Below are 11,291 nucleotides of genomic sequence, written 5' to 3'. Positions count from 1 at the left end.
GAAACAGATAAACAACAAAACTCGTGGAATTCTGTCAGATAAAATTCTAGTTCTAGGTGTTGGTTGCATATTGGTCCTTTCTCTTGTTTATTTGATAATTAAAATTGATACTTAAGAACCGTCAACACTCTTCACTCTTTTCATAAGGTAATTTCTCTAGTGTCTTAGCTCTCTTTGCTGAGGCAACCTTCTTTGGAGGTGGGACCGATGACTTTGGTCATTCTTGGGCGGACCGCTTCTGACTACCTCGCTTTGGAGGCGAGGGGACCGGCCGTGTACTCTTTGGAGAGGGCGGTGGAGGTGGTGGAGCCGATCTTTTCGGTGTTGGAGAACGCGGTGGAGGAGTTGGAGACCTCGGTGGAGGAGATGGAGACCGTGGTGGAGGCGGTGGCGGGGTCGGTGTGGCCGCCGCAGGTGTTGGAGGAGATCCAGCATTGTCACCGCCCGCTGCACTATGATGCGCTGGAGAAAGAACTGGACTTAGGTTGGAGGAGTCTCTGCAAAGAAAACAATTACAAGTTTTGTGAGCAAACTTTTTCTAAATTCAATACATATAAATAATATAAGAAGTAAAATCATGCACAAACCTATGATGAGGAATAATTATGAAGAGCTTGCGCCAATAAATAATCGTCTTCTCAGCTTCACCTAAGGTCTTCTCTCCGTCTCCCCCCTCTATTTCTAGAGGCACATTGCCACAACCTTTCTCAACCCTATCAACCAAGACGCTAGCATATCCACTAGGTACTGGTCGATTATGGATTCTTGGAGTTCTCGTTCGGTCGATAGGGTTGACAACAGTGATAGCTGTTGACGGTCCTTAAGTATCAAATTTAATTATCAAATAAACAAAGAAAAGGATCCAAATGCAATGGATATCTAGACTTAGGGTTTTATCTGACAAAATTCTATGAGTTTTGGTGTTTGTCTATTTCTGCAGGGGTTATCAGGAAATACGGAAGAAAGGCCCACACGTCGGGATTACATAGTGATATCAACGTGCCGCGCAATTATCTTACATCTAGAAGACTCCAGAAGCCACAGGAAGGAAGCGGAGGCCGAACGGGGCCAGGCACTGGGCGCCCGCCCAGTTGACTTGGGCACCCGCCCGCTCTCTGAGTTGGATCAGGACTCTCTTTTGGGACTAATCTCCACCGACCTAAAGGATCAAGGATAACCGTTCAATCAATGTCGGTTTGATCCAACGGCCCATATTCACTTGAAGGGATTTTAAAACCAGACCCCCTGGCCCCTGGAGGAGAGAGCCTCTCAACCCTAATTCATTATTCCTCAAGGGAGAAGAAGCCTCTGATCAAGATTAGAGCCACCACATCAATTAGATATCTAGATTAGCATAGCTACATAGGATTGGAACTAGAAGGAGTCAATCTTCGATTGGTTTCCGGATCTGTCAAGAGGATTCTTGGTAATGCTCTAATGGTTCTTCTAATTGTTCTTCTAATCATCTTTGTTCTTCAATATTATGAATATGACTTTGTTCTACTTCAATATATTGCTTATGACTTTGCTCTACTTGTTTATATTCAAGATTATATTGTTCTTAGTTTATCATAGTTATATACTTGGCTTAGTTAGATTAGATCTATATACATGTTTAGGATCGTATAGCGTTTATCCATCGGATCCATGGGTAAATGATAGATATTGTGTAGGCGTGGTGCTTATACCGTATTTATCTGCGGTTGTACCCAAAATGCCAGATCGTGGGGTAGTTCGTGATAGTGACAGCTTCATTGATTCTTATATAGTCCCCCTCTCGTGTATTGGGCTGGCAGAGGAATATTATTGCAGGGGAGTGATTGCTATGTTTCTCATTTACCTTGCTAATACCACTATGCATGGGCGTAGTCTTGTCTCGCAATGATTGCTAAGTATGCTTGCACTAACTATGATAATGCTAGACTGTATAGTTGAGAATAACTTAGGAAATATTCTTGTAGTTTGTTCTAATTCCATGCTAATGACTTTCTAGAATATCTAATTGAGGTGCTTATCATATTTATTATGTGGCTAAGTTATGCTGATCAGACTAATTATCTTTGTCACTTTTCATTACTTTATATATCCTTTATGTGACACTTATCCCTGTATGAAAGAGTTAGATAAATGTTCTCAATTATATATGCAATGATAGATACTCAATTTCATATTCTATTATGTAATCAATATTGATGATTGCTAATCCCTTCCCAGTGGTAAAAATATAAATAACGATACCTGGAATACTTCTTGGTTAAAATGCTACATCGGTATTAATCTGTGCGCTTGCAGATCCCATTCATTATTTATTTAGAAGAGCAATTGCATATTTCAATACCGTGTCTCTCATGTCATGCTGGGGATGACAACTTGGCTTAAGTGGTGTGAGGGATAGGTTTGGCATTTTTGGCACCATTACTAGAATTAGAAAACTACTTTTGGTAATGATGTTAAGAATACCCAACAAGCATTTTTGGCGCCGTTGCCGGGGAAGGTTGATTACTAATCAAGAATGAATAAAGGATTTTGAGTCATCATTCGCATCACTAATATGATTGAGCTTATTAATTCTCTCATACAGTTTTACCCTGATATTTTTCTATTTTTATCTTATGCAGGGGAATGTATGAATAGAAGACATCTTCCAGGAAATTTTGTTGATAATCCCGAAGCGTTATTCAGAAAAACAAGAGCCAAGCTCAAGAAGAGATCATCAACACTTCAGCAAGAAGCTTCATCCAATCAAGAAGATCACCGGAACTTGTCTTCAGAGTTCGAAGCCATGGCGAACAAATCAATCCGCGAGTTCTCAGCTCCCACTACGGACAACATCCGCACTGGACCTGCTGTAGAGATCGATGGCAACTTTGAGCTCAAGCCTGGACTTATCAACATGGTGCAATCCAACCAGTTCTATGGGAAGGCACACGAAGATGCTAGTGCTCATCTCCAACACTTCCTAGAGATTTGCAGCACATTCACCATATCAGGAGTCCCTAGAGATTCTATACTACTTTGCCTCTTCCCATTCTCACTGTTAGGGAGAGCGAAGCAGTGGTTTTACGCTACAAAAGAGAAGAATACTACATGGGCACTCTGCTCAACAAACTTCCTAGCTAAGTTCTTTCCCATGGGCAGATTATGTTTTCAGCAACAAAGTGATGAATCTGTTCCAGAAGCATGGGAGCGCTTCCAAGACTACATCCTAGAATGTCCCCATCATGGAATGGAGAGTTGACTATTAATGCAGACGTTTTATCATGGGCTCGGCAACAGTACTTGAGAGACCATGGATGCTGCAGCTGGAGGAGCATTCTTATCACTTACCATACCACAAGCCACAACTCTTGTGGAGAAGATGGCGTCCAACCAAAGCTGGAATGAAGAGAGGACCCAGACACGCAAGAAAGGTGGAGGTATGCATCAGCTCAAGGAGGTAGACATGCTGTCTGCAAAGCTAGACCTGCTCATGAAGAAGCTCGATGATAGAGCTGGAGATAAGAAAGAAGTTATGCACATCTACGACTCTCACATGACTTGTGAGGAGTGTGGAGATACTGGACACTCAGGCAATCACTGCACTGAGATGCTTGAGGATGTGAACTACATCAACAACAACAACAACTACTACAACCGTCCTCAGCAAAATCAAGGTTGGAATCAACAGAGGCCTAACTACTCAGGTAATTATCAAGGTAACAATTCTTACAATAATAATAATATTTTTCCACCTTTAAGAGAGTTAGTGTCTAATTAAGGAAAGCTAATGGACAACCTATCTAAGAAATTGGCATCTAATGATAAAATGCTAGAAAATATAAATAATAGAATGGAAATTTCTCTACTGCCATCAAGAATCAAATTAGCTTTAATAAAATGATTGAATCTCAGTTAAATCAAATTGTTGCTGCTGTTCCTACTACTAACCCCGGTATACCATCACAACCGGAAGGATTAGAATCTGCAAATCTTGTAGACATGTTTGATGCAGGTAATTGGAGTAACCCCGTATTGAATTAACTACTGACCTTCTGCCGGTCAAGAGAGGCGATCCAGGACGCCCCGTCATCCCGATCTCCATCGGCATGGTGGACGTCCCAGAAGCACTCTGCGACTTTGGCTCTAGCGTCTACATTATACCCAGAGTACTCTATGAAAAATTCTTTACATTTCCTTTATTAGAAACAACCATGTGTTTGCAGTTTGCAGATCAGGCATTAAGTTTTCCAAAAGGAATATTGAAGAACCTTTGTGTCCGAGTTGGTACCTTGTACGTCTTAGGAGACTTCGTGGTGATAGAGACCGGTAATGATGAGAAAGCACCTATCATCTTAGGGAGGCCATTCTTAAACACCTCAGGAGCTGTCATCTACGCTAGTGCTGCCAAGATCAGTTTCTACATCAAAGGGAGGAAGGAGACGTTTTCCTTCAAGAACAAGACTACACAAATCCCAGATCAATCCAGACGTGAATCAAGGAAGAGGACCAACAGGAGGAACAGAAACAAGCAAGTGTGGACCGAGTCAGCTAAGATGGTCACTGCAGTTCATGGAGGTCAAGATCAACAACTTAAGTCATCATTTTTGACCAAGAAGGACGACTGAGGAATGCCAATCATCTATTGCTCCATAAATGGATACAACTTCTACAAGACGACTTGTGACGCCGGATCGGGCGTCAACATAATGGCCGCAGTCACCTATCGGCTCTTGTTCAGAACCATGCCCTTAAAACCAACATACATTCAGCTCCAGATGGCAGATCAGACATTCCGAGAAGTTAAAGGAACAATAACTGATGTCCCAGTCAAAATAGACGATCATTTTGTCTACACAGACTTTCAGGTTATTGACATGGGAGAAGATGAATATGATCCACCCATAATCCTTGGAAGACCGTTCCTCAGCACCGTTAAAGCAATCATCTACATTGGAACTGGAGAAGTCCATATGCACTTCCCCTCAGTACGCCGCTATTTTACTGACCCTAACTATATCGTTGAAGAATCTAAGCAGGTCAGAAAACGACGCAACCGCAACCAGAGGAGGCAAATCATCACGGACGGATGGGCAGACTATGAAGGAGAAGTTGTACGGTCAGAAGACGTACAGTTTAAACAGAACTATCCTGAGGAGACCGAAGCACCAAGTCAGGAATGGAAAGAGAAGATAACCATTCACGAAGATGAGGCGCTGCCGGAAGTACCGACTACGCCACCCAACGAATCCCCGGACAATTGAGAAAACGGAGAAGTCCCGTTCGGAGGACTTAAAAACACCGAACGCCTTGCCAAGAGGTAAACATGGTAGTTATCCTTTCCCTTTCAATTATTTAAATTAGTTTGCTTAGTTAAACATGTTCATACTATCCTAAAAAGAAAATAAAAATGTTAAAAAATAGTAAGCCCCATGTGAGTATACGAGTGGCATGAAACCCATAAGTACATTCACTGTGGTGGCATAAAAATAAAATAAATATTTCTTTTCTGCTTTATAAAATGAAAATATAAAAATAGGGAGTAATATCTATTAAGGAGTTTCAACGTGATAAAGGCTAGATATTTATGCTAACACTTAATCAAGTTCCACAAAGCTTTGTTGTCTATTTGAGCTCCACAGAATTTAAGAAACAAGAAGACTAGCAGACGGAGGACATTCTAATCGCTGTCAGAATGCTGCTGACTTTTAAATACACCTCTGCCACCTGCTAGCTACATCAAGGGAAATTACGTCAAAATTCAGCTTGGGGAAGAGCACCCCCATTTATTCCGATAAATATTTCTATCTATCTATCTTTATACTTATATTATATCAAAATATACATAACTATGAAAAACCAAATAAAGATTTTGTGCTTATATATATATATATATCTTTTGCTTAGTGTCTTTAATAAATAAATAAAGTGGCTATGCTAATCTGAATCTTAATAATAAAACTCTAGCATGGATATGATGAATAGTTGCTCTGCCTAATTTTCAAATTTGAAGTTCTCTCAAGTTTAGACATAACTGTTATAATTTAAAACTTGCTCTAAGCCTAAACTTGTGGGATGAAAACTTGATTTGAAGTCTAAGTTGTTAACGGATATGATATGGGAAGGTTGAGCTACTGTTTATCTATTCCTAGAGATGCTTGAATTCTAGAGAATTTTATCTTTGAAAATCTTTAAAATATTGTATGATGTGTTCCTGTATGATGAGAGTTAAAAATCCTACCACAACCATACATACATGCTTGCTAGACTTTGAGCCACACATTTAATTTTAGTGCTTATGAGCATTGAGTGTGGTCAAGCTGTGTAGACCCTTAGGAGCTTGTCATGTGGTTAAATCAAGATTCACTTGCACGTTCACTCACATATGCTGCTTCTACTTCGGAAGTACCATACACATATATCCACTCATTTCCATCTCCAGAACCGCCCAAAAATATTCTACTCCTAATCCGGGAGAGAATAGCCAAAAACATTTCTGTTTTCCCCTGTAAAATAAATGCTCAAGTTATCTTGTTACTACCACTTGCTATATTATGTCAAGAGATGAGTGCTCTAAAAAAAGAAGAAGAGAGAAAAAAGTATACGAGGAAATAAAAAGGGGCAAGTGCCCGAAACCTCGAAAGAAAAGAAAAAGTGAGACGAGAGGTAAAAATGGACAAGTGTCCGACAGTAGAATTAGGGGTACAAGATACCCACCTGAGAGAAAAGAAAAAGAAGAGCATCTCATTCTCCTCACAAAGTTTCAAAAAGCAAGGAAGGTATGTATCTCCTCAAAAGAGCAAATGTAGAATTAGACTTTCACCATTGTTATCACCATTATCACCATACACCATTCATTCGCCACACATGCACATCTTGATTTGGCTTATTGATTTGTTTCTTTGGATCCATGGTTTGACTATACAATAAATGTGTTGTAAGTATGTATACTTTATCTCCCACCTATGAGCTCCAGATATTAAAGCCTTATTAGAGTAGGGTGAGAGAGAAGGCAATATGCTTCATATCACAAATACCACATATTTTAAGAGAAGGCATATACCATCACTGCCTTGGTAAGGATCCAAAAATACCACAAAAGAGAGATCTGAGTGAGTCATACAAGGAATCTTTGAGTTTTATTTCAAAATTTGCAAAAACTCCGGAGCTATAGCTGATCAAGAATAAGAGACATGGCACTTGACTAGACTGTTCTATCTTTTAATCACTCAAGACAGAAGTGACGGTTACAAGTCCCATGGTGAAAGGTAAAGTAAGTAAGTTTTAAGTCTTGACAGTTTACTCTAACTCAGAGATGAGATCTTATTTAAAAGCATGTGTACCCTCAATTTTTAACGGCATTGCAACAACTTCTGATCCATTGCTGAGTCTATCCTTGCACAGGGACGAGCAAGAGGTAAGCTTGGGGGAGTTTGTTGACGGTCCTTAAGTATCAAATTTAATTATCAAATAGACAAAGAAAAGGATCCAAATGCAATGGACATCTAGACTTAGGGTTTTATCTGACAGAATTCCACGAGTTTTGGTGTTTGTCTATTTCTGCAGGGGGTTATCAGGAAATACGGAAGAAAGGCCCACACGTCGGGATTACATAGAGATATCAATGTTCCGCGCAATTATCTTACATCTAGAAGACTCCAGAAGCCACGGGAAGGAAGCGGAGGCCGAACGTGGCCAGGCACTGGGCGCCCGCCCAGTTGACTTGGGCGCCCGCCCCCTCTCTGAGTTGGATCAGGACTCTCTTTCGGGACTAATCCCCACCAACCTAAAGGATCAAGGATAACCGTTCAATCAATGTCGGTTTGATCCAACGGCCCATATTTACTTAAAGGGACTATAAAACCAGATCCCCTGGCCCCGAGAGGAGAGAGCCTCTCAACCCTAATTCATTATTCCTCAAGGGAGAAGAAGCCTCTGATCAAGATTAGAGCCACCACATCAATTAGATATCTAGATTAGCATAGCTACATAGGATTAGAACTAGAAGGAGTCAATCTTCGATTGGTTTCCGGATCTGTCAAGAGGATTCTTGGTAATGCTCTAATTGTTCTTCTATTTGTTCTTCTAATCATCTTTGTTCTTCAATATTATGAATATGACTTTGTTCTACTTCAATATATTGCTTATGACTTTGCTCTACTTGTTTATATTCAAGATTATATTGTTCTTAGTTTATCATAGTTATATACTTGGCATAGCTAGATTGGATCTATATACATGTTTAGGATCGTATAGCGTTTATCCATCGGATCCATGGGTAAATGATAGATATTGTGTAGGCGTGGTGCTTATACCGTATTTATCTGCGATTGTACCCTATATGCCAGATCGTGGGGTAGTTCGTGATAGTGACAGCTTCATTGATTCTTATATAGTCCCCCTCTCATGTATTGGGATGGCAGAGCAATATTATTACAGAGGAGTGATTGCTATGTTTCTCATTTACCTTGCTAATATCACTATGCATGGGCGTAGTCTTGTCTCGCAATGATTGCTAATTATGCTTGCACTAACTATGATAATGCTAGACTGTATAGTTGAGAATAACTTAGGAAATATTCTTGTAGTTCGTTCTGATTCCATGCTAATGACTTCCTAGAATATCTAATTGAGGTGCTTATCATATTTATTATGTGACTAAGTTATGCTGATCAGACTAATTATCTTTGTCACTATTTATTACTTTATATATCCTTTATATGACACTTATCCCTGTATGAAAGAGTTAGATAAATGTTCTCAATTATATATGCAATGATAGATACTCAATTTCATATTCTATTCTGTAATCAATATTGATGATTGCTAATCCCTTCCCAGTGGTAAAAATATAAATAACGATACCTGGAATACTTCCTGGTTAAAATGCTACATTGGTATTAATCTGTGCGCTTGCAGATCCCATTCATTATTTATTTAGAAGAGCAATTGCATATTTCAATACCACGTCTCTCATGCATGCTGGGGATGACAACTTGGCTTAAGTGGTGTGATGGATAGGTTTGGCATTTTTGGCACCATTACTAGAATTAGAAAACTACTTTTGGTAATGATGTTAAGAATACCCAACAATAGCCACCTTTTTTGTTGCATTCCCATCTGGGACATGCAGCTCACAGGTAGTAAAAGCCTCTGTGACATCATCCATGGGGAAGTGTAGCTTCGTGTCATCTTGAATGGTTGGTACTTCCGTGGATGCGCAGGTGCTTTTCAACTGGCCTGGGGGGCTAACGTTGACCTCAGGCTGTGATGTACCTTGCCCTTTCGTCATTTGACTAAGTGCTGCTTGCACTTGCCTTTGAATCTCCGCCTGCATCCATTCTTCACGAGCTTTCTCGCGCTCTTCTGACTGTAGAACAAAAGCTTCCAGCTGGCGGATCCGCTCTGCCTCCTCATCCTTCTTTATCTAGCGGCTTCTGTAGGTATCTTGATCAGCTTGGTATGATTGCAGCCACGGAACTGTCCCATAGCCTCTCGCACGCCCACCGTGCTCAGGATTTTCAAGTGCATAGGTGAGTTCATCCTTCTCCCTGTTAGGCCTGAACTCCCCAGACTGAACCGCCTCTCGTGCACGGACTAGTCTCTCTGCTCCTCTAGAGATTTCTTGGCCTCAAACTAGCGCCCCAGTGTTTGGGTCCACGCTTCCCCCATGACCGTAGAACCAATGCTTAGATCGCTCGCTCCAATTCTTTGCTATTGTCTCGGGTGTGACCCCCCTAGCAAGCATCTCCTGTTCCATTCGGTCCCACTTGGGAACAACACTCTTATAACCACCTGATCCCATATGATGATGGTATGTCTTTTTACTTGCATTCTCTTTGTTTCTAATGGCTCGTTCCTCGCCCTCTTCTAATGTTTTGTACTGCATGAAGTTATCCTAGAAGGCCCTCAGCTTTATATATTGCTTGAGGTTGAAATTTGGAGTCTCGTTTTTCTTGACAAATTTATTGTACAAAGACTTCTTCCAATTCTAGAATAGTACCGCCATCTTCTTCATAGTCCAGTCATAATTTCGCACCTTCAACTCTTCATCGTTGGTGTCGAAGGTGAAAACATCCGTGACGGCTTTCCAAACTAACTCCTTGTCACGATTAGAGACAAAACCGATTTCAGGAGCACCTCGCTTCTCTCTCCATTCACGAGCACTGATCGGTATTTGTTCTCTCACAAGGTATCCACAGTGACTAACATATTTATTTGCATGTTCACCAAGTGGTCTGCCCGTAGCTATCTCAAACTCGGAGATTACATAGCGGCCCTCCAACGGCTTCTTTGGCCCTCGTGGAGGTATGCTTCTCCCCATAGAGGTCGATCCAGAAAGCTACACGTAGATATAGAAACAAAAATACTAAATTAATAACCAAGTAAGTCTAAAACCTAATGTAAGAGATGCATTATATATGTTTACATTTACATACCTCGCCGGTATTTCCTTCTTGTTGCACGACAAGTTGTTGCTCACACACATTGCCCTCTTGTTGCTCAGGGGCATTGCCCTCTTGTTGCTCAGTCGGATTGTCTTGCATGATCTCGTTGTAATCAATAAAGTACTGACTACCGTCGTCGATAATATTTTGAATGGCATCTTCCATATATTCAGGATCATCGTGAGGACGTTCGGTCATATCTATGTCAGCAACCATATATATATATATATAAGATAAGAAATACACTAGAATAATATAAGTGCTAGAGTGCTTCAAACTAAAAAATAATACTAAAAAATAATACGAACAAGAACACTAGAATAATATACTATCACAATATATTTTATAACAATTCAAAACACTACAATTCATAATATACTAGAATAATATAATAAAAAGTCTTTTAAGGCAAGTAATACACTAGAATAATATTTTAAAAAATAATACTAAAAATAATACTAGAATAATAATACAAACAATAATATATACAAAACACTACAATTCATAATATACTAGAATAATATACTAAAAAGTCTTTTAAGCCAAGTAATATACTAAAAAATAATACTAGAATAATAGTATAAACAATAATAGTATATGTTTTAAGGCAAGTAATACACTTGCACCTAGAATAATATACTAAAAAATAATACTACATTTTAATACAAGAATAATAGTACAAACATTAATATATACAAAATAATAGAAAATAAAATATATATTAGAGACTTATATACTACTACTAGTACTACTACAAATAAAAGTGCTGGAGTGCTCCAAAAAATAATACTAGAATCTTTTAAGCCAAGTAATACACTAGAATAATATACTAAAAAACAATACTACAAAATAATACAAGAATAATAG

Source organism: Sorghum bicolor, chromosome 5, assembly GCF_000003195.3.
Source record: "Sorghum bicolor cultivar BTx623 chromosome 5, Sorghum_bicolor_NCBIv3, whole genome shotgun sequence".
In the NCBI taxonomy this organism is placed as follows: Eukaryota; Viridiplantae; Streptophyta; class Magnoliopsida; order Poales; family Poaceae; genus Sorghum; species Sorghum bicolor.
Note: the sequence above shows the minus strand (reverse complement) of the source record.